The 24923-nt window shown below is 47.0% G+C and overlaps 1 long non-coding RNA gene across 1 annotated transcript; it reads right to left on the reverse strand.

Moving 5' to 3' along the window:
* Window positions 1–2484: 2484 nt before the first annotated feature.
* Window positions 2485–24853, reverse strand: LOC119957028. The gene is made up of 3 exons (XR_005458729.1): window positions 24490–24853; window positions 23721–23858; window positions 2485–3009 (listed from the first exon to the last, which is right to left on the reverse strand). It is a non-coding gene; the product is annotated as an uncharacterized LOC119957028 (long non-coding RNA).
* Window positions 24854–24923: the final 70 nt, after the last annotated feature.

Genomic DNA, 24923 nt, shown 5'->3' on the forward strand with positions numbered 1-24923 from the left:
AGAGCGGAGTAGAGACAGGTTAAAGATGTCTGTGAATACCTCTGCCAGCTGGTCCATGCAGGCTCTGAGTGCACAACCAGGGATCCCGTCCGGACCCGTCGCCTTCCGAGTTCATTTTCAGGAAGGCCGATCTTACTTCGGAAGCCGATCGTTGGTTTCCTGCTCGAACCAAGCATAGAATGCGTTGAGTTCATCGGGGAGGGGTGTGCTGCTGCTGGAGAGACTGCTCGGCTTTGCTTTGTAGCCCGTTATGTTGTTTAGGCCTCGCCACAACCGCCGAGAGTCTGTAACACTAGTCTGTGACTCTTCCTTGGTCTGATATTCTCTCTTGGCATCTCCGATGGCTTTGCGGAGGTCGTACCTGGGTTTCTTATGTAGGTCAGGGTCGCCTGACTTGAACGCCTCAGACCTGACGTTCAGTAGGGAGTCAATCTCGCGATTGAGCCATGGTTTCTGGTTGGGGAACGTACATACTGCTTTCTTTGGCACGCAGTCATCCACACATTTGCTGATGAAGCCTGTGACAGTGGTGGCATACTCATTTAAATTGGTCGCTGAGTTATTAAATATGGACCAGTCCACTGTCTCTAAGCAGTCATGTAGGAGCTCTTCTGTTTCCTGCACAACCTTCTTAGCTGGATTCTCCCGCTTGTGTTTTTGCTTGTATGCCGGGAGAATGACCACCGTCTTATGGTCTGATTTTCGGTCGGGGGATGGAACAATAGGCGTAGGAGGAGCAGTGATCAAGAGTGTTATTGCCCCTGGTGGGACAGGAGGAATTTTGGCAGGACACTCCCCAGCCACGATGAACAAGGCCTCGGGGTGTTCTGTTTCGTAGTTGTTTATAACTGTGTGCAATTTGTCCAGCTCCAACAATGTGAGACCACCAATCTGATTAAAACTCTGTGTCTCTCTCTCACAGGACATTCCAGTCTTCAATTTACAAGATCTTTCCTTGGCATTCCCTCCAAAGGTCACTCCGACTCCGACAGCCTCAACAATCCCATGGGCCACATCCCAATGTTTCAATCTTCTCTTCCAAGTCCACTCTCCAGCACCAACTCAGGGCAGAACTTCACAGCTCTTTGGCCACACCAACAGCAGGACATATTCAGAAAGGAATTAGCAGAACAAATCGGAGCTTTGGCTTCAGGAATACTTGCATTGAGTGCAAATGTAGAGAGGTAAGATAAACCTTTACTTAACCATATCATTGTCATGTATTACATTTAATTCTGGTCATCGCACTTTAGAAAGGAAGGCCCTGAGGATGGTTTGGAGGAGATTTACCAGAATAGTTCCAGGAATGAGGGATATTTGCTATAAGATTAGGTTGGAGAAACTGCAGTTGTTCCCTTTGAAGCAAAGGAGAATGATGGGAGAAGATAAAGGTGATAAGATTGTGGCAGTTTCATATCCAGTAGATAAAGAACACCTCTCATTACCTGATGATAGAGGGACACTTGGACAAAGTGAAAGATCCAGGTCAGAACAATTTTATTAAAGTGTTGAGTGGTAATGACCTGGAACTCACTCCAACAACTATATTGGAAGTGGAGACATTTGTTAATTTCAAAGTAAATTGGCCAGCCACTTGACAGGAATAAACCTGCTGATCTATGAGGATTGAGTAGGGCAATGGAAATGTCTGGATTGCCCTACATCATGAACCAATTGGGTGTCCGGTGCCCGAACTTTAGGCTATGATCCCGACCAAACAGATCAGCTGGCAGCTGTCTAAGGCTCTCTCACTCTTCCTGAGTGAGGGATGGAAATCCCATCTACAGCCACTTAATACACGTTTGAATGTGATTGGCTGTCGGGCACTCATAGCCCCACAGGAATGTGTTCCCTGCTGACTCTCGGCATGACAAGAAATGAGAGCCCGCCCCCCGAAATACTCCTGCCCTGGAGTACAGGGCACAGTATTACTCCGCTGGTCTCCATAAACAAGGAAGTATATCCTTGCCTTGCAGGAGATCCAGTGAAGGATCACAAGATTGGTTCCTGGGATGAGAGTTAATTAGCTCCAGAATGTCTGGACTTTAGGAGAAGGAGGAGTGAATTCATTGAGACATGAAAGATACTGAAGAGGGTTGGCAGAATAAATAAATTGAGAAGGTGTATCCCACCTGGGGAATCTGGAACATGGGGGATGCTGGGGAGGTGTGGACAATCTGAAGATAAGTAATCTCTGATTTAGGACTGAGATTGGGAGATTAGTTTTCACTCTGTCACTTGTGAATTTTAGAATTATCCACCCAATGCCGTATCGCTGAGTATATTTAAGACTGGGCTTGACAAATGTTTGGTCTCAGGAAAAAGGAAGATAAGAAAGAAGATGAGCCGTCATTGTAATAAATGTTAGGGCAGGTTCAAGGCTCAATGACTCTGACTCCTATTTCCCATCCTTCCATGGTGCAGGGGAATGATCCTCGCTTAATACAACAACCACATCACTGTATTTTCATGTTGCACCTTTAATGTAATAACACACCCGAGGCTCTTCACGGGAGCATTAGAAAGAAAACTATCACACCAACCCACATTTGGAGATATTGGTCCAGGTTTTTTGTGGAGTTGGATCGACTCCAGAACCATTTAACAATGGGATTCCCACCACAATTCCTCGTACCCTCAATTTTCACTGGTGCGGGATAAGGGTGCCTGTAGCGGGGTGGGTAGGCATCTCATTGTCTTCACAATTTCCATAGAGTCAGGCCTTCATCTCCATGACTCGTGGGTCACATCCCCTTCATGAACTATTGTCTGGATTCAGGACCATTCTGATAGGAAAGGTCAGAAGATCGTACCCATGCCCCATGTTCGCTCATGCCAACTCAAAAAACAACTCAAGCCGCTTTGAAGCTCTCATGTCTCCTCTTGCACTCAAGGCCCTTCCAAGCCCCCATGCCTCCTCATGCTGGCTCATCCTATTTGCCGTTCATCCAGTTTGTACTGTGCACATGACCACTGAGCCAGTCAATAACAATGGCAAGTTTGGGACTGCTGAAAGATAAAAAACATCCAATCACACATATTCTCCTGAAAACCAAACTGCTGTTCCTATCGCCCAAGATAAACCAGTAAAATATCAATAAAAGAATCTTCAAACACTTCACATTTCTTAATATTGTCCCAAGAAAAATTGAGACATTTGACAAAAGAGATCACAGAAAGAACAATTTAAATAAAAGCATTTAAAGATGTCAATCAAACCTTCCATACAATTCATTTTAGTTGTCACAACAAAATTCCCCGTCAAGTAAGTGCTTTTCATTGGTCTGGTCTCACAACCAAGCCTCATTATCCATGCTTAAATGCAGGCCCCCAGTTATCATTTGAAGTTTATCCCTCCATTTTTCACTTCATTGTGTACTATCACTATTGCAATGTTCCAAGTGTCTCTACCCTGAAGACCAAAGCATAAATACTTGCTCAATGTCTCTCCTATTTCCTTGTCTCCCACTATTAATTCGCAAGTTGCATCCTCTAAGGGACCAATGCTCACTTTAGCTACTCTCTTACTTTTGAAATATGTGCAGAAACTCTTACTGTCAGCATTTCTCTTTCTTGCCAATTTACTCTTTCATTCTAATTTCTCCACCTGTGTTACTTTTTTTAGTGTAGACCAGTTACTTTACTGGTTTCTTACACGGTCCTAATCTTCGGGTTTACCACTAATCTTCATAGCATTGTCCGTCTTTTCTTTCAATTTGACAACATCCTGAACTTTCTTCAATAACCACAGATGGTGCATCTTTCCCATTGAGTCTTTCTTTCTCAATGGAATATACTTTTGTTGAGAATTACGAAAATCTCCTTAAATTTTTCCGTGCCACTTCCCTGCCAGCTTACTGTTAGTATTTTTTCCTGTCTGCTGTAGCCAATGTTGTTTCACACATTTGCAGTGACCTTTATTTAAGTTTTAGACTCCAGTATTAACAGTTTAACTGTGGTCAGACACACCCCAGTCTGAAACCAAGTTGCAGATAGCAATCAATCGAGCTACTGTAGACGTCTCCTCAAATTCCCTGGACAATTATCACATGAATATTTCCAAAGTACATGCTCGAAAAGACCTACCTGACTATCTTCTTCCAAACTAAACTCTCTCTCAGCTGTATTCGGCAAGGATCAATTGCCAGGATTCCCAACTCTCCTTTTCGTATTCCTCGGTCTTGAATTGCCACATGCATTCAAACTTCCACCTAATCTCTCAGGCCCCCAGCCACCAATAGACCACTCCAGCTTTACAGACTGTCCTGTCGTCAACACCATTAGGATTGCTTCAGCAATCTGTCTTCTTGTTGCCAATTTCACCAGGTCTACACTTTTTATCTCTGCCTTTCACTTCAATAAGAAGTCTTACAACACCAGGTTAAAGTCCAACAGGTTTGGAGCTCCGAAAGCCAGTGATTCAAAACAAACCTGTTGGACTTTAACCTGGTGTTGTAATACTTCTTACTGTGCCCACCCCAGTCCAATGCCGGCATCTCCAGATCATGGCTTTCAGTTCAATGAACAGGACTTTGTTCAAAATCCAGTTCCCTTTTGTTCCTGTGGCTTCAATCTTCCTGGAACTTCTCCTTTTACCCCCTGGCTTCCAGAACTATGTAGTTTCTGGGATTGCCTTCTTTCCATTCTCCTGTTTCTGTTTCTGGCAGAGCTGAGATAGCTGTCTTCTCTCTCACATTAATGATCTAGACATGAACGGAGGAGATATGATTGGTAAGTTGGCAGATGTCACGAAAATTGATGTGTGCTAAACAGCGAGGAGGAAAGCCTTAGATTACAGGATGTTATAGACGGGGAAGCCAGATGGGCAGAACTTTGGAAAATGGAATTTAACCCTGAAAAGTGTGAGATGATGCATTTTGGGAGGACTAACAAGGCAAAGAATTCACAATGAACGGTACGATGCTCAGAAGTATGGACCTTGGGATCCCTGAAGGCAGCAGGGCAATTAGATCACCAGCTTTGACAGTCATCGGACTTGAAACGTTAGCTCTTTTCTCTCCCGACAGATGCCGGCCAGACTTGCTGAGATTTTCCAGCATTTTCCCTTTCGAGGGCAATTAGATCGGGTGGTTAAGAAGGCATATAGGATAATTGCCTTTATTAGCCGAGGTATAGAATCTAAGAGAAGGAGGTTATGATGGAGCTGCATAAAACATTGATTCGGCCACAGTACTGAAAACTGTGTGAAGTTTTGGTCACAACACCAAAGGAGAGAAGTGATTACACTGGAGAGGGTGCAGACGAGATTCACCAGGATGTTGCTTCGGCTGGAACATTTCAGCTCTGAGGAGAGGCTGGAAAGACTGGGGTTGTTTGCCTTGGAGCAGAGAAGGCTTTGGGGAGACCTCATTGAGACATCTACATTACCAGGGAGATAGCTAGGGCGATGGGAAGAACTTTTTCCTCTCCGTAGGTGGATCAATAAACAGGGGGCATAGATTTAACTTAAGGAGCAGGAGATTTAGTGGGGGTTTCAGGAAAAACCTTTCCACTCAGAGGGTGGTGGGAATCTGGAACTCACTGCCTGTAAGATGGTAGAGGTGGGAACCCTCACAACATTTAAGAAACATTTAGATGAGCATTTGAAACACCAAATCATACAAGGCTATGGACTAAGAGAAAGTGGGATTGGAATATAGAGGTGCCTGATGGCTGGTGTTCACACAATGGGCCAAAGAGCCTCTGTTTGTGCTTTTAAACTTTATGGGCGCGATTCTCCGCGCCCGCGGAAAATCGCGAAGTTCGCCGTTTTGGCCGACTTTTGCGACGGCCCGACACGGCCCCGTTCCCGATGTATTCACGTCCGGGAAATGGGCTAGGAACGGGGCCGAGTCAATCACGTGCGCGATGATGCCGGAACGCGGCAACGACACGAACATGCCCACGTAAGGCCGCCTGACGCCGTAAAAAGGCGCGGGCGAGCACAGAAACTGCAGGCCAAGATGTCGGAGCTGAGGAGAGCAGCCCCGCGATTCGTGGAGGCTGACGTGGAGACGCTGCTCAAATCAATCGAGCAGAGAAGGGGCATCATCTGCCCGCGTAGAGGGCATCGCCACCCTGCCAGCGAGGTGCGCCAGGCCTGCTGCTGCCGTCAGTGCTGTGGGGAAGACCCCTCGCTCTGCAGAGCAATGTCGGAAGAAGATGCACAACCTCACCAGGACTGCCAGGGTAAGTGCCAAGAGGGTGCCCCCGGGTCACAACCATCCCTCCCCCCTTTACTTAATCACCCACCTCCCCCCCCCCCCCCCCCAGCACAGGGGGTGGAGGGGGATTGGGGCAGAGTGAGTTGAGGGTGGTTCACAAAGTTGTCACAGACCCAGCGCTCTGGCCCCCGTGGAGAGATGCAATGGTTTATTACAACTTGACCCCCAAACTGTGCCAGTATCTGAACGGACTGCTGATACCTGCCGTATTGTAATGATCTACCTATGCCCCCTCCCCCAACAGGACAAGACCGCTCACAACACTCATGAGCGGAACAAGATTGGAGGGGGTTCACCCATCCTGCACCCCCTCACCACGTTTGAGCAGAGGGCACTGGACCTTGTTGGGGGATCTGCCACCCGGGAGATCGCGCAATGCGAGGTTGGCGGAGCTGCAACAAGTGAGACAACACTGCATGACAAACACCCCCCATCCTCTGTCCCTTCACACACTCTGCCCATTGGGACACCTCCCCCATCGTCTGTCCCTTCACACACTCTGCCCACTGGGACACCTCCCCCATCCTCTGTCCCTTCACACACCCAGAGCCCGTGACGAACTCAGCGGCCACCAAGGTGGATGGTTCAGCTATTGCCATGGCTCAGACTCTCTCTAACGATTCTGAGCTCACAGCTCTTCGCAGAGCGGGCTGTCATCATTCCACATGGCACTGATCACACCCGCTGACATAGCCATCAATGTTGTGCCACACCGTCTGGACCCAGTGTTAAGGGTGATGTCGAAGTGGAGCAGTGTACACTGAGAGGGGGTTGGGGGGGGGGGGGGGGCGTTGTGGTGGTGGAGGTTGTGTGGTGACCCTTTGCACGACTAGTGATGCAGGTGGTGCTTTTGTGTTCAGCGGGGACGTCGCATGCGACGCGTGAACGGTGCTGCCACCAAGGCGTCGCGTGCCCGCCGTCCTTGACGGGTCTGTCGTGCCGCCTCCTGGACATCACCAGCACCTGGGTCGTGTCTGCGTGCTGCACCCGCCACTCCGCCAGCCTCCTCCTCCTCCTCCTCCTCCTCTGTGCTGGCACCACTGCCACTGGCTTCTCCCTCCGCCTCCTGCAGCAGGTCATCTCCCCTCTGCATCGTAATGTTGTGCAGCGCACAGCAGACCACTACAATGCGAACGACCCTGTCGAGATGGTACTGCAGGGCCCCTCCGGAGCGGTCCAGGCACCTGAATCTCATCTTCAGGAGGGCAAGGCAGCGCTCCACCACACCCCTGGTTGCTGCATGGGCCTCGTTGTATCGGGTTTCCGAATTGGTCTGAGGCCTCCGTATAGGCGTCATCAGCCAAGACCTCAGCGGATAACCCCTGTCGCCTAGCAACCAGCCCCTCAGCCAGGGGGGACGTCCCTCAAACATCGCAGGGATGTACGACTGCGCAAGTATGTAGGAGTCATGCACACTCCCTGGGAACCTTGCACAGACATTCATGATCCTCATGTGGGGGTCGCATACCACCTGGACATTAATGGAGTATGTCCCCCTTCTGTTTGTGAACACGTCCCTGTCCCCTGCAGACGGGCGCATGGGGACGTGAACACAATCGATTGCCCCCTGCACCATCGGTATCCCGGCCATGCTGGCAAATCCACGGGCTCGTGAGTCTTGACTTGCTCGGTCCTCGGGAAAGGTGATGTAGCGGTCCGTGATGGCATAGAGGGCGTCGGTCACATCCCGGATGCACCTGTGCACCGATGACTGGGAGATCCCAGAGAGGTCCCTGCTCGGAGACTGGAAGGAGCTGGTCGCATAGAAGTTAAGAGCGACCGTCACCTTGATGGCAACCGGGATCACGTGTCCTCCCCCCGTTCCACGTGGGGCGAGGTGCGCCACGAGGTGACAGATATGTATCACCGTCCCCCTACTCAGCCGGAGTCTCCTCCTGCAGGTGATGTCCGTCATTGTTAGGAAAGAGATCCGGACACGGTACACCCTCGGCCTTGGCCGTCGCCTCTGGCGCCATGGCTGCACCCTCACTCTCTCCCCCTCCTCCTCCTCCTCCCCATGCTGCTCGACGACTGGCAACTCCTCGGCCCTTCCCTCTGCTGCTGCAGCTGGCCCTGCATCCACTGCGGGTTGTGGCTGTGGATGCTGCTGCATCTCCAAATGCAGTACAGCGGCCTCAACCACTGCGCAGAACATAGCCGTTCTGTTCCCATACATCGTGCTAACCTACAGAAGGGTGGTAGGGGCAGAGAAACGGGACATGTTAGACGGAGGTTAGTCGACACCTCGGCAGCCGCCTGCCACGGGATACCTGTGTGTCCTGGTGGCCTGGTCGCGCTGCTGACACGCGGGCAGCCTAACCCCTGGTCACTTTCTGCATCCAACGGCCAGTAAACTACGTCCTCTTCACCGGTGCGTCAGTGGCCTGTGGCCGGAAGCCACAGGGGAACCAGCGGCCGTGTCCTCGTCACCTGCGCACCATGGCATGGTGGCAGACATTTTGTAACCGGGGTTGGACGGCTCACTCGCTCACTCTCTCCCTACCCCTCCGTCTCCCCCACTCCCCCCTCCGTCTCCCACACTCCCCCCTCAGTCTCCCACACTCCCCCCTCAATCTCCCCCACTCCCCCCTCAGTCTCCCCCACTCCCCCCCTCAGTCTCCCACACTCCCCCCTCCGTCTCCCACACTCCCCCGCTCTATTTCCCACACTCCCCCCTCCGTCTCCCACACTCCCCCTCCGCCTCCCTCACTCCGCCCTCCGCCTCCCACACTGTCCCCCACTCCCCCCTCAGTCTCCCACACTCCCCTCCTCAGTCTCCCCCACTCCCCCCTCAGTCTCCCCCACTCCCCCCTCAGTCTCCCCCACTCCCCCCTTCGTCTCCCACACTCCGCCCTCCGTCTCCCACACTCCCCTCCTCAGTCTTCCCCACCCCCCCTCAGTCTCCCCCGCTCTGGGTAATATCGGTGTGGGTAATATCGGTGTGGGTAATATCGGTGTGGGTAATATCAGTGTGGGTAATATCGGTGTGTGTAATATCGGTGTGTGTAATATCGGTGTGTGTAATATCGGTGTGGGTAATATCGGTGTGTGTAATATCGGTGTGTGTAATATCGGTGTGGGTAATATCGGTGTGGGTAATATCGGTGTGGGTAATATCGGTGTGGGTAATATCGGTGTGTGTAATATCGGTGTGTGTAATATCGGTGTGGGTAATATCGGTGTGGGTAATATCAGTGTGGGTAATATCGGTGTGTGTAATATCGGTGTGTGTAATATCAGTGTGGGTAATATCGGTGTGGGTAATATCGGTGTGGGTAATATCAGTGTGGGTAATATCGGTGTGTGTAATATCGGTGTGGGTAATATCGGTGTGGGTAATATCGGTGTGGGTAATATCGGTGTGGGTAATATCGGTGTGGGTAATATCGGTGTGTGTAATATCGGTGTGGGTAATATCGGTGTGTGTAATATCGGTGTGGGTAATATCGGTGTGGGTAATATCAGTGTGGGTAATATCGGTGTGGGTAATATCAGTGTGGGTAATATCGGTGTGGGTAATATCGGTGTGGGTAATATCGGTGTGTGTAATATCGGTGTGGGTAATATCGGTGTGGGTAATATCGGTGTGGGTAATATCGGTGTGGGTAATATCGGTGTGGGTAATATCAGTGTGGGTAATATCAGTGTGGGTAATATCGGTGTGGGTAATATCGGTGTGGGTAATATCGGTGTGTGTAATATCAGTGTGGGTAATATCGGTGGGTAATATCGGTGTGGGTAATATCAGTGTGGGCAATATCGGTGTGGGTAATATCGGTGTGGGTAATATCGGTGTGGGTAATATCAGTGTGGGCAATATCGGTGTGGGTAATATCGGTGTGGGTAATATCGGTGTGTGTAATATCAGTGTGGGTAATATCGGTGTGGGTAATATCGGTGTGGGTAATATCGGTGTGTGTAATATCAGTGTGGGTAATATCGGTGTGGGTAATATCGGTGTGGGTAATATCAGTGTGGGTAATATCGGTGTGTGTAATATCGGTGTGTGGTAATATCAGTGTGGGTAATATCGGTGTGTGTAATATCGGTGTGGGTAATATCAGTGTGAGTAATATCGGTGTGGGTAATATCGGTGTGGGTAATATCAGTGTGGGTAATATCGGTGTGGGTAATATCGGTGTGGGTAATATCGGTGTGGGTAATATCGGTGTGGGTAATATCAGTGTGGGTAATATCGGTGTGGGTAATATCAGTGTGAGTAATATCGGTGTGGGTAATATCGGTGTGGGTAATATCAGTGTGGGTAATATCGGTGTGTGTAATATCGGTGTGGGTAATATCAGTGTGAGTAATATCGGTGTGGGTAATATCGGTGTGGGTAATATCGGTGTGGGTAATATCGGTGTGGGTAATATCGGTGTGGGTAATATCGGTGTGGGTAATATCGGTGTGGGTAATATCGGTGTGGGTAATATCGGTGTGGGTAATATCGGTGTGGGTAATATCGGTGTGGGTAATATCGGTGTGGGTAATATCGGTGTGGGTAATATCGGTGTGTGTAATATCGGTGTGGGTAATATCGGTGTGGGTAATATCGGTGTGGGTAATATCGGTGGGTAATATCGGTGTGTGTAATATCGGTGTGTGTAATATCGGTGTGGGTAATATCGGTGTGTGTAATATCGGTGTGGGTAATATCGGTGTGGGTAATATCGGTGTGTGTAATATCAGTGTGGGTAATATCGGTGGGTAATATCGGTGTGTGTAATATCGGTGTGGGTAATATCGGTGGGTAATATCGGTGTGGGTAATATCGGTGTGTGTAATATCAGTGTGGGTAATATCGGTGTGGGTAATATCGGTGTGGGTAATATCGGTGTGTGTAATATCAGTGTGGGTAATATCAGTGTGGGTAATATCAGTGTGGGTAATATCAGTGTGGGTAATATCGGTGGGTAATATCGGTGTGTGTAATATCGGTGTGTGTAATATCGGTGTGGGTAATATCGGTGTGGGTAATATCGGTGTGTGTAATATCAGTGTGGGTAATATCGGTGGGTAATATCGGTGTGTGTAATATCAGTGTGGGTAATATCAGTGTGGGTAATATCAGTGTGGGTAATATCGGTGTGGGTAATATCGGTGTGGGTAATATCGGTGTGGGTAATATCGGTGTGGGTAATATCGGTGTGGGTAATATCGGTGTGGGTAATATCGGTGTGGGTAATATCGGTGTGGGTAATATCGGTGTGGGTAATATCGGTGTGGGTAATATCGGTGTGGGTAATATCGGTGTGGGTAATATCGGTGTGGGTAATATCGGTGTGGGTAATATCGGTGTGGGTAATATCGGTGTGGGTAATATCGGTGTGGGTAATATCAGTGTGGGTAATATCGGTGTGGGTAATATCAGTGTGGGTAATATCGGTGTGGGTAATATCGGTGTGGGTAATATCGGTGTGGGTAATATCGGTGTGGGTAATATCGGTGTGTGTAATATCGGTGTGGGTAATATCAGTGTGGGTAATATCGGTGTGGGTAATATCGGTGTGGGTAATATCGGTGTGGGTAATATCGGTGTGGGTAATATCGGTGTGGGTAATATCAGTGTGGGTAATATCGGTGTGGGTAATATCGGTGTGTGTAATATCGGTGTGTGTAATAGCGGTGTGGGTAATATCAGTGTGGGTAATATCGGTGTGGGTAATATCAGTGTGTGTAATATCGGTGTGGGTAATATCGGTGTGTGTAATATCGGTGTGTGTAATATCGGTGTGTAATATCGGTGTGGGTAATATCGGTGTGGGTAATATCAGTGTGTGTAATATCGGTGTGTAATATCGGTGTGTGTAATAGCGGTGTGGGTAATATCAGTGTGGGTAATATCGGTGTGGGTAATATCAGTGTGTGTAATAGCGGTGTGGGTAATATCAGTGTGTGTAATATCGGTGTGGGTAATATCGGTGTGGGTAATATCGGTGTGGGTAATATCGGTGTGGGTAATATCGGTGTGGGTAATATCGGTGTGGGTAATATCGGTGTGTGTAATATCGGTGTGGGTAATATCGGTGTGGGTAATATCAGTGTGTGTAATAGCGGTGTGGGTAATATCAGTGTGTGTAATATCGGTGTGGGTAATATCGGTGTGGGTAATATCAGTGTGGGTAATATCGGTGTGGGTAATATCAGTGTGGGTAATATCGGTGTGGGTAATATCGGTGTGTGTAATATCGGTGTGTGTAATATCGGTGTGGGTAATATCGGTGTGGGTATATCGGTGTGGGTAATATCGGTGTGGGTAATATCGGTGTGGGTAATATCGTTGGTAATATCATTGTGGGTAATATCGGTGTGGGTAATATCGGTGTGGGTAATATCGGTGTGGTAATATCGGTGTGGGTAATATCGGTGTGGGTAATATCGGTGTGGGTAATATCGGTGTGGGTAATATCGTGTGGGTAATATCAGGTGTGGGTAATATCGGTGTGGGTAATATCGGTGTGGGTAATATCGGTGTGGGTAATATCGGTGTGGGTAATATCGGTGTGTGTAATATCGGTGTGGGTAATATCGGTGTGTGTGTAATATCGGTGTGGGTAATATCGGTGTGGGTAATATCGGTGTGTGTAATATCGGTGTGGGTAATATCGGTGTGGGTATATCAGGTGGGTATATCGGTGGGTAATATCGGTGTGGGTAATATCGGTGTGGGTAATATCGGTGTGTGTAATATCGGTGTGTGTAATATCGGTGTGTGTAATATCAGTGTGTGTGATATCAGTGTGTGTAATATTACTGTGTGTAATATCGGTGTGGGTAATATCAGTGTGGGTAATATCGGTGTGGGTAATATCGGTGTGTGTAATATCGGTGTGGGTAATATCGGTGTGGGTAATATCGGTGTGGGTAATATCAGTGTGGGTAATATCGGTGTGGGTATATCAGTGTGGGTAATATCGGTGTGGGTAATATCGGTGTGGGTAATATCGGTGTGTGTAATATCGGTGTGTGTAATATCGGTGTGGGTAATATCGGTGTGGGTAATATCAGTGTGGGTAATATCGGTGTGGGTAATATCAGTGTGGGTAATATCGGTGTGGGGTAATATCGGTGTGGGTAATATCAGTGTGGGTAATATCGGTGGGTAATATCGGTGTGTGTAATATCGGTGTGGGTAATATCAGTGTGGGTAATATCGGTGTGGGTAATATCAGGTGTGGGTAATATCAGTGTGGGTAATATCGGTGTGGGTAATATCGGTGTGGGTAATATCGGTGTGGGTAATATCGGTGTGTGGTAATATAGGTGTGGGTAATATCGGTGTGGGTAATATCGGTGTGGGTAATATCGGTGTGTGTAATATCAGTGTGTGTAATATCGGTGTGGGTAATATCGGTGTGTGTAATATCGGTGGGTAATATCGGTGTGTGTAATATCGGTGTGGGTAATATCAGTGTGGGTAATATCGGTGTGTGTAATATCGGTGTGTGTAATATAGGTGTGGGTAATATCGGTGTGGGTAATATCGGTGTGGGTAATATCGGTGTGTGTAATATCGGTGTGGGTAATATCGGTGTGGGTAATATCGGTGTGTGTAATATAGGTGTGGGTAATATCGGTGTGGGTAATATCGGTGTGGGTAATATCGGTGTGTGTAATATCGGTGTGGGTAATATCGGTGTGTGTAATATCGGTGTGGGTAATATCGGTGTGGGTAATATCGGTGTGGGTAATATCGGTGTGGGTAATATCAGTGTGGGTAATATCGGTGTGGGTAATATCGGTGTGGGTAATATCAGTGTGGGTAATATCGGTGTGGGTAATATCAGTGTGGGTAATATCAGTGTGGGTAATATCAGTGTGGGTAATATCGGTGTGGGTAATATCGGTGTGTGTAATATCGGTGTGTGTAATATCAGTGTGGGCAATATCGGTGTGGGTAATATCAGTGTGTGTAATATCGGTGTGGGTAATATCGGTGTGGGTAATATCGGTGTGGGTAATATCGGTGTGTGTAATATCGGTGTGGGTAATATCGGTGTGGGTAATATCGGTGTGTGTAATATCAGTGTGGGTAATATCGGTGTGGGTAATATCGGTGTGGGTAATATCGGTGTGGGTAATATCGGTGTGGGTAATATCGGTGTGGGTAATATCGGTGTGGGTAATATCAGTGTGTGTAATATCGGTGTGGGTAATATCAGTGTGGGTAATATCAGTGTGGGTAATATCGGTGTGGGTAATATCGGTGTGGGTAATATCGGTGTGTGTAATATCAGTGTGGGTAATATCGGTGTGGGTAATATCGGTGTGTGTAATATCAGTGTGGGTAATATCGGTGTGGGTAATATCGGTGTGGGTAATATCGGTGTGGGTAATATCGGTGTGGGTAATATCGGTGTGTGTAATATCGGTGTGGTAATATCGGTGTGGGTAATATCGGTGTGGGTAATATCGGTGTGGGTAATATCGGTGTGGGTAATATCGGTGTGGGTAATATCAGTGTGGGTAATATCGGTGTGGGTAATATCGGTGTGGGTAATATCAGTGTGGGTAATATCGGTGTGGGTAATATCGGTGTGGGTAATATCAGTGTGGGTAATATCACTGTGGGTAATATCGATGTGGGTAATATCGGTGTGGGTAATATCGGTGTGGGTGATATCGGTGTGGGTAATATCGGTGTGTGTAATATCAGTGTGAGTTATTTAAAAACATTTTTATTGCAGCACAGGAACAGGCCCTTCGGCCCTCCCAGCCTGCGCTGATCCAGATCCTTTATACGCCTGTCGCGTATTTTCCAAGGTCTACTTCCCTCTGTTCCGTCCCGTTCATATACCTGTCTAGATGCTTCTTAAATGATGCTATCGTGCCCGCCTCTACCACCTCCGCTACAAAGCGTTCCAGGCACCCACCACCCTCTGCGTAAAAAACTTTCCACGCACATCTCCCTTAAACTTTCCCCCTCTCACCTTGAAATCGTGACCCCTTGTAACTGACACACCCACTCTTGGGAAAAGCTTGTTGCTATCCACCCTTTCCATACCTCTCATAATTTTGTAGACCTCAATCAGGTCCCCCCTCAACCTCCGTCTTTCCAAAGAAAACAATCCTAATCTACTCAACCGTTCTTCATAGCTAGCACCCTCCATACCAGGCAACATCCTGGTGAACCTCCTCTGCACCTTTCCAAAGCATCCACATCCTTCTGGTAATGTGGCGACCAGAACTGCACGCAGTATTCCAAATGTGGCCGAACCAAAGTCCTATACAACTGTAACATGACCTGCCAACTCTTGTACTCAATACCCCGTCCGATGAAGGCAAGCATGCTGGATGCCTTCTTTACCACTCTATCAACCTGCATTGCCACCTTCAGGGTACAATGGACCTGAACTCCCAGATCTCTTTGCACATCAATTTTCCCCAAGACCCTTCCATTGACCATATAGTCCGCTCTTGAATTTGATCTTCCAAAATGCATCACCTCGCATTTGCCTGGATTGAACTCCATCTGCCATTTCTCTGCCCAACTCTCCAATCTATCTATATTTTGTTGTATTCTCTGACAGTCCTCACTATCTGCAACTCCACCAATCTTAGTATCATCTGCAAACTTGCTAATCAGACCACCTATACCTTCCTCCAGGTCATTTATGTAGATCACAAACATCAGTGGTCTGAGCACGGATCCCTGTGGAACACCACTAGTCACCCTTCTCCATTTTGAGACACTCCCTTCCACCACTACTCTCTGTCTTCTGTTGCCCAGCCAGTTCTTTATCCATCTAGCTAGTACACCCTGAACCCCATACGACTTCACTTTTTCCATCAACCTGCCATGGGAAACCTTATCAAACGCCTTACTAAAGTCCATGTATACGACATCTACAGCCCTTCCCTCATCAATTATCTTTGTCACTTCCTCAAAGAATTCTATTAGGTTTGTAAGACATGACCTTCCCTGCACAAAACCATGCTGCCTATCACTGATAAGTCTAATTTCTTCCAGATGTGAATAGATCCTATCCCTCAGTATCTTCTCCAACAGTTTGCCTACCACTGACGTCAAGCTCACAGGTCTATAATTCCCTGGATTATCCCTGCTACCCTTCTTAAACAAAGGGACAACATTAGCAATTCTCCAGTCCTCCGGGACCTCACCCGTGCTCAAGGATGCTGCAAAGATATCTGTTAAGGCCCCAGCTATTTCGACCCTCGCTTCCCTCAGTAACCTGGGATAGATCCCATCCGGTCCTGGGGACTTGTCCACCTTAATGTCATTCAGAATACCCAAAACATCCCCCTTCCGTATGACAACTTGACCGAGAGTATTTAAACATCCATCCCTAGCCTCAACATCCATCTTGTCCCTCTCCTTTGTTAATACCGATGCAAAGTACTCATTAAGAACCTCACCCAATTCCTTTGAGTCCACGCATAAATTTCCTCTTTGTCTATAAGTGGGCCAATCCTTTCTCTAGTTACCCTCTTGCTCCTTACATACGAATAAAATGCTTTGGGATTTTCCTTAACTCTGTTAGCCAAAGATATTTCATGACCCCTTTTAGCCCTCTTTATTGCGCGTTTGAGATTCGTCCTACTTTCCCGATATTCCTCCAAAGCTTCATCAGTTTTGAGTTGCCTCGATCCTATGTATGCTTCCTTTTTCATCTTAGCTAGTCTCACAATTTCACCCGTCATCCATGGTTCCCTAATCCCTAATATTAGTGTGTGTAATATTAGTGTGTATAATATTAGTATGGGTAATATCAGTGTGTGTAATATTAGTGTGTGTAATATTAGTGTGTAATATCAGTGTGTGTAATATCAGTGTATGTAATATTAGTGTGTGTAATATTAGTGTGTGTAATATTTGTGTGTGTAATATTAGTGTGTGTAATATTAGTGTGTGTAATATCAGTGTGTGTAATATCAGTGTGTGTAATATTAGTGTGTGTAATATTAGTGTGTGTAATATCAGTGTGTGTAATATCAGTGTGTGTAATATCAGTGTGTGTAATATCAGTGTGTGTAATATTAGTGTGAGTAATATCAGTGTGTGTAATATCAGTGTGCGTAATATCAGTGTGTGTAGTATTAGTGTGTGTAGTATTAGTGTATGTAGTATTAGTGTGTGTAGTATTAGTGTGTGTAGTATTAGTGTGTGTAATATTAGTGTGTGTAATATGAGTGTGAGTAATATCAGTGTGAGTAATATCAGTGTGAGTAATATCAGTGTGTATAATATCAGTGTGTGTAATATCAGTGTGTGTAATATCAGTGTGTGTAATATCAGTGTGTGTCATATTAGTGTGTGTCATATTAGTGTGTGTCATATTAGTGTGTGTCATATTAGTGTGTGTCATATTAGTATGGGTAATATCAGTGTGTATAATATTAGTGTGTGTAATATCAGTGTGTGTAATATCAGTGTGTGTCATATTAGTGTGTGTCATATTAGTGTGTGTCATATTAGTATGGGCAATATCAGTGTGTATAATATTAGTGTGTGTAATATTAGTGTGTGTAATATCAGTGTGTGTAATATTAGTGTGTGTAATTTATCTGTGATTTAATATTAGTGTGTGTAATATTAGTGTGTGTAAGATCAGTGTGTTTAATATTAGTGTGTTTAATATTAGTGTGTGTAATATTAGTGTGTGTAATATTAGTGTGAGTAATATTAGTGTGTGTAATATTAGTGTGAGTAATTTCAGTGTGAGTAATAGTGTGTGTAATATCAGATATCAGTGTGAGTAATATTAGTGTGTGTAATATTAGTGTGTGTAATATCAGTGTGAGTAATATTAGTGTGTGTAATATTAGTGTGAGTAATATTAGTGTGAGTAATATTAGTGTGAGTAATATTAGTGTGAGTAATATTAGTATGGGTAATATCAGTGTGAGTAATATTAGTGTGAGTAATATTAGTGTGAGTAATATTAGTGTGAGCAATAATAGAAATATGCAAGGTTGAGTAATACTAGTGTGAGTAATATTAGTGCAAGTTTTAGTAATATTAGTGTTAGAAAAGTGTTAGTAATATTAATAATACTAGTGTGAATAATACCAGTATGAGTAATATTAGAAATATATTAGTATGCACATTAGTAATATTAGTATGAGCAATATTAGTGACATTAGCATGAGTAATACTAGTGTGAGTAATATTAATAATAATAGTGAATAATGCCAATGTGACTAATATTGGAAATATGTTAGTATGCACGTTATTAGTAATATTAGTATGAGTAATAATGGTGATATTAGTATGAGTAATAATAGTGTGAGTAATATTGGTGTGAGTAATATTAATGATATTAATGTGTGTAATATTAGTGTGAGTAATATTCATGATATTAGTGTCATGTGAGAGTACCTTTGAGAAATAAGTGTTTGTAAATGGGTGTGTATATAAATATCTGGGCCGGCATTCTCCCCCACCCGGCGTGATGGAGGGTCCCGGCGTAGGGGAGTGGCGCCAACCACTCAGGGGTCGGGCCTCCCCAAAGGTGGGGAATTCTCCCCACCTTTGGGGGCCAGCCCCGCGCTGGAGCGGTTTGCACCAGAAGACTGGCGCAAAAAACCGGTGCCCCCGGCAGTGGGGCTGGCCGCTGACATCACTGCTGGCGCATGCGCGATGTGGGGTTCTCTTCCGCTTCCGCCATGGCGGCCCCGGAAGGAGAAATAGTGCACCCACGGCACTGGCCCGGAGTCTGAGCGGGGGCCCCCAATCGCGGGCCAGGCCACCGTGGGGGCACCCCTCGGGGTTCGATCGCCCCCCGCCTCCCCCAGGACCCCGGGGCCCGCTCGCACCGCTGATCCCGCCTTTCCAGAGGTGGTTCAAACCTCGGCGGCGGGAGAGGCCTCCCAGCGGCGGGACTTCGGCCCATCCGGGCCGCAGAATCACCGCAGGGGCCCCTCCGGTCGAAGTGGCGAGATTCCCGCCACCGCCACTTCCCAGGTGGCGGAGAATCTTTGCCACGGCGGGGGCGGGATTTTAGGCGGCCCCAGGCGATTCTCCGACCCTGCTGGGGGTCGGAGAATTTTGCCCCTGTAGTGTGAGTACCTTTAAGAAATGGGTGTTTATTACTGCAGTGATATCAGAGAGTGGGTGGAGCTGGGCTGTCTGTCAGCTTTTTACTTTTGTTTTCGGCTGTTTGCTGGAGGGTGTGTTTTAGTTTTGTTTTCAGAGCTGGATAGCTGCAGTCACAGCCAGAAGGTGTATTAGAGTCACTAATTTATTGTGTGGGAACTTGTCAAAAGCCTTTTGAAAGTCCAGATACACAACATCCACTGGTTTACCCCTGTCCACTCTACTGGTCACATCCTCAAAAAATTCCAGAAGATTTGTCAAGCATGATTTCCCTTTACTGAATCCATGCTGACTTGGACCGATCCTGTCCCCATTTTCCAAATGCTCAGTTTTTTATCCTCGATAATTCATTCCAGCATTTCCCCCACCAACGTCAGGCTAAACGGCTATAATTCCCCGTTTACATTATCGATCCTCCAATCCGTACAAACTCTTCCAGAGTCTAAAGAATGGTGGGAAATGATCACCAATGCATTCACTATTTCCAGGGCCACTTTCTAAAGTACTCTGGGATACAGAACATCAGGCCCTGGGGACTTATCGGGTTTTAACCCCACCAATTTCCCAAATACAATTTCCTGACCAATAAGGATTTCCTTCAGTTCCTCCTTCATGCTAGACCCCCTGTCCCCTAGTATTTCTGGAAGGTTATTTGTGTCCTCCTTCGTAAAGACAGATCCAAAGTATTTCTTCAACTGGTCTGCCATCACTTTGTCGCCCATTATGAATTCACCTGATTCTAACTGTGAAGACCTTTGTCTTCACCAGGCTTTTTCTCTTCACATATCTTCAGAAGCTTTTGCAGCCAGCTCTTATGCTTTCTGCAAGCTTACTCTCGTATTCTATTTCCCCTTCTGAAGTAAATCCTTTGTCCTCATCTGCTGAATTTAAAATTTCTCCCAGTCCTCAGGCTTGCTGCTTTTTCTGGCCAATTTATATGCCTCCTCCTTGGCTTTAACACTTTCCCTGATTTCTCTCGTTTACCATGGCTGCTCCACGTTCCCCATCTTACTCTTGTTCCAGTCAGGGATATACAACTGTTGAAGTTGATCCATGTGTTCTTTCAATGTCTGCCATTGCATATCCAACATCAACCCCTTAAGTATTCTATGCCACCTTATTCTAGCCAATGCACGTCTCATACCATCAAAGTTGGCTTTCTTTAAGTTCAGGACCCCAGTCTCACACTTAACTGTGTGACTCTCTATCTTAATGCAGAATTCTACCATATTATGGTCACTCTTCCTTAAAAGGATCTCACACCACAACGTCGCTAATTAATCCTCTCTCATTACACAATACCCAGTTCTAGGATGACCTGCTCTCTAGTTGGTTCCTCGGCATATTGGTCGAGAAAACCATCCCTTAAATATTCCAGGAAATCCTCCTGGATTGCATTGCTACCAGTTTGATTCACCCAATCAATCTGCAGATTGAAGTCACCCATAATAACTGCTGAATCCTTACTGCACACATCTCTAATTTCCTGTTTGATGCCATCCCCAACCTCATAACTACTGTTTAGTGGTTTGTACACAACTCCCACCAAGGCCTTTTGCTATTTGGTGTTCCGCAGCTCTAGCCGTACAGATTCCACATCGCCCAGGCTAATATCCTTCCTTACTATTGCATTAATCTGCTGTTTAACCAGCAATGTCGCCCAATGTCTCCCTTCCCTTTCCTATCTTTCCTGAATATTGAATAACCCTGGATATTAAGTTCACATCCTTGGTCACCCTGGAGTCAGGTCTCTGTGATCCCTTTTTACATTATTTCCGTAAATGATTGCCAGCGCAATTAATTCGTCAACTTGATGGGCAGCACAGTGGCGCAGTTGGTTAGCCCTGCTACCTCACGGCGCCGAGGTCCCAGGTTCGATCCCGGTTCTTGGTCACTGTCCGTGTGGAGTTTGCACATTCTCCCCGTGTTTGTGTGGGTTGCGCCCCCATAACTCAAAATATGTGAGGCGCAATTCTCCGCCCCCCCATGCTGGGTGGGAGAATAGCGGGAGGGCCTCCCGACATTTTTCACGCCCTCCCGCTACTCTCCCCCCCCCCCCAAGCCACGAATCGCCGCTGCCGTTTTTTACGGCGAGCTGTGATTCTCCGAGGCCGTTGGGCCGAGCAGCCGGGCCTTCACGCCGGTTTCAACACGGCAGCAAACACACCTGCTCGCTGCCGTCGTGAAACGGGTGCTAGATGCCCGTTTCGGAGTCCGTACGGCCGTGCCAAGGGGGCGTCCGTAATGGACGCACTCTTTTCCCTCCACCGCCCCGCAAGATCAAGCTGCCACGTCTTGTGGGGCGGCTGAGGGAAAAGACGGCAACTGCGCATGCACGGGTTGGGGTTGTCCAACCTGCGCATGCGCAGCCGACGTCATCGGCCGTGTCCTAGCCCTGCCGGGAGGGAGAATCGGCCCCAGAAGTGGGCGTGAAGGCTGCCGTGGGTCACGGCCTGTCCCACGGCAGCCTTTACGATTCTCCGCATTTGCGGAGAATCTCGCCCATGGAGGGTAGGTGGATTGGCCATGGGAACTTGGCCATTAATTGGAAAAAATGAATCGGGTACTCTAAATTTATTGGAAAAAAAATATTCATCAACCTTATTACAAATGCTCCTTGCATTGAGACACAGAACCTTCAGGCTTGTTTTTTTCACATTTATAGAACATAGAACCTAGAACAGTACAGCACAGAACAGGCCATTCGGCCCTCGATGTTGTGCCGAGCCATGATCACCCTACTCAAACCCACGTATCCACCCTATACCCGTAACCCAACAACCCCCCCCTTAACCTTACCTTTTAAGGACACTACGGGCAATTTAGCATGACCAATCCACCTAACCCGCACATCTTTGGACTGTGGGAGGAAACCGGAGCACCCGGAGGAAACCCACGCACACACGGGGAGGACGTGCAGACTCCGCACAGACAGTGACCCAAGCCGGGAATCGAACCTGGGACCCTGGAGCTGTGAAGCATTTATGCTAAACACCATGCTACCGTGCTGCCCTTTTAGAATTATGATGTAATGTGACCCTTTTTGATTTTTGCCTTTGGCATCTCTGCCTTCCACTTTTCACTTTCCTGCCTTTTGTTTCTGTCCCCACCTTACTTCCCTCCGACTGCCTGTATCAGTTCCCATCCCCTGTTATATTAGTTTAAACCCTCACCAACAGCACTAGCAAACACCCCCCCCCCCCCCCCCCCCCCAACCCACCCCCCCAACCCACCCCAGGACGTTGGTTCCAGTCCTGCCCGGATGCAGACCGTCTGATTTGTAATGGTCCCACCTCTGCCAGAACTGGTTCCAATATCCGAGGAATTTGAATCCCTCCCTCTTGCACCATCCCTCAAGCCACGTATTAACTTAGCTCTCCTGCCATACCTACTCTGACTAGCACATGGCACTGGTAGCAATCCTGGGATTACTAACTTTGAGGTCCTGCTTTATAGTTTAACTTCTAAATCTCTAAATTCAGCTTGTAGGACATCATCCCATTTTTTACCTATATTGTTTGGTACCTATGTACACCATGACAGCTGGCTGTTCACCCTCCCCTCCCAGAATGCCCTGCAGCCGCTCCGAGACATCTTTGGCCCTTGCACGAGGGAGGCAACATACCATCCTGGAGTCTCATTTGTTGCCGCAGAAACGTCTATCTATTCCCCATACAATTGAATCTCCTATTGCTATGGCCCTGCCACTATTTTTCCTGCCCTCCTGCACAGCAGAGCCAGCCACAGTGCCATGAACATGGCTGCTGCTGTCTTCCTCTGGTGAGCCATCCCCCCAACAGTATCCAAAATTATATGTCTGTTTTGGAGAGAGATGACCAGCGGGGACCCTTGTATTGCCTTCCTTCTCTTATTCTGTCTGGTGGTCACCCATTCCCTATCCTCCTCAGTAATTTTTATCTGCAGTGTGACTAACTTACTGAACATTCTATCCACGATTCCCTCAGCATCGCGGATGCTCTGAAGTGAATCCACGTGCAGCTCCAGAACCGTCAGGAGGTCTGAGAGGAGCTGCAGTTTTTGCGACACTTCCTGCACATGAAGGAGTCAGGGACACCGGAAGGGTCCCTACATTCCCACATCGCACAGGAGGAGCATGACACGGTTCTGGGATCTCCTGTCATGACATAACTCTTAAGTTAATTTTACAACAACGCCAAGTGTGAATAAGAGAGAAGAAAATAGAAAATAAAAATAAAACTACTTACCAGTCACTAGCCAATCACTTACCTGCACTCTGTAATGTCACGGTTCGAGTCCTTCCTTGCTGCTGTCGTCGGGTTCCCAGTACCTTCGAGGTTACAACAAATTTTCCAGCCTCCAGGATTGAACCTCTCTCAATCTCTCCCTCCCCTTTTCTTTAATTAGAGGAGGTGGAAGGATGGAAACACAGCAGTAATGTTATATTTGGAGCTTACCGTTCCTTGACACCGAGTTCTTCTGCGATCTGCTGTTCAGTCACGGTGACTGCACTGACTGCTCCCAGAATGCACCTTAGTGATGTCTCTCTGCCGCCCTCTGCTGGAATCTTTGACGTCTCTCTGCTGAATGTAATGCTGGAGTAATATTAGTGTGAGCAATATTAGTATGAGTAATGTTAGTGTGAGTGATATTGAAAATATGTTCGTATGCGTAATATTAGTAATAGTGGTATGAGTAACACTAGTAATATTAGTGTGAGTAATATTTGAAATGTGTTAGTATGAATAACATTAGTATGAGTAATATTAATATTAGTGCGAGTAACAATAGAAATATGTCAGTGAGTAATATCAGTAATATTATTGTGTGAAATAATATGAGTATTTTTAGTACAAGGAATATGTGGTGGCACAATGGCGCTGTGGTTAGCACTGCTGCTTCATGGCGCCTCATGGCACCAAGGACCTGAGTTCGATCCCAGACCCGGGTCGCTGTCAGTGTGACGTTTGCACATCCTCCCAGTGTCTGCGTGGGTCTCACCCCCACAACACAAAGATGTGCAGCGTAGGTGGATTGGCCATGCTAAATTGCCCCTTAATTGGAAAAAGGATTGGGTACTCAACATTTTTTTAAAAATAGTGTGAGCAATATTAATATAATATTAGAAATATGTTAGTATGAGTGATATTAGAATGATCAGTGTGAGTAACATCAGCAACATTAGTTTGAATAATATTAGTGTGAGTAATATGAGTAAAATTCCACCTCTTGAAACATCAAAGAATCTTGGAGTGGACACCATGGAGACAGTCAGACAGACCCAGCCGACAGCCGCCAAGTAGAGGGTGAGGGAGAGGGGAAAGGAGAAAGTGAGGAGGCAGGATCGCAGGCCGGCGGGAGAAGGTGATCACTCGCTGGTATCTGAGGCTGAGGCCCAGTGAGAGACTGTCAGGCCGCTTTCTCTCTGCACCTCTCCCAGAGCCTCTCCAATCCCCAGCTCTTTGCTCACTCCATCCTTCTGTTCATTTCTCCCTCATGTGTTTATCGAGCTTCTGGAATGGTTTTCGGTGACTTTCACCTCAACTCCTCTTTGTGGTTCTCATTCTCCCCACTGTCTGCGTGAAGACATTTCTCCTCAATTCACTGTTAGGTTTATAGGTAATTATCTGATATGTATCACCCAAGTTTCATTTGTTTGT

Source organism: Scyliorhinus canicula, chromosome 25 (assembly GCF_902713615.1).
Source record: "Scyliorhinus canicula chromosome 25, sScyCan1.1, whole genome shotgun sequence".
NCBI lineage: Eukaryota > Metazoa > Chordata > Chondrichthyes > Carcharhiniformes > Scyliorhinidae > Scyliorhinus > Scyliorhinus canicula.